The sequence below is a fragment of the Tupaia chinensis genome, unplaced genomic scaffold, assembly GCF_000334495.1.
Source record: "Tupaia chinensis unplaced genomic scaffold, TupChi_1.0 Scaffold000314_1, whole genome shotgun sequence".
NCBI lineage: Eukaryota > Metazoa > Chordata > Mammalia > Scandentia > Tupaiidae > Tupaia > Tupaia belangeri.
This window is the reverse complement of record NW_006159807.1, coordinates 2,988,851-2,989,062: the sequence shown is the minus strand read 5'-3', so window position 1 is coordinate 2,989,062 and position 212 is coordinate 2,988,851.

The following is a 212-nucleotide window of genomic DNA, read 5'->3' as shown; positions in this document are numbered from 1 at the left end:
GCGGCGGGCGCCGGCCGGCCTGTACCCGCGCGTGGGAATGGCGCACCCGTACGAGTCGTGGTACAAGTCAGGCTTCCATTCGACACTGGCAGCGGGCGAGGTGACCAACGGCGCGGCGTCGTCCTGGTGGGACGTGCACAGCAGCCCGGGCTCGTGGCTGGAGGTGCAGAACCCCGCCGGGGGGCCCCCGCGGCCCCCCGCCCCCGGGCGCC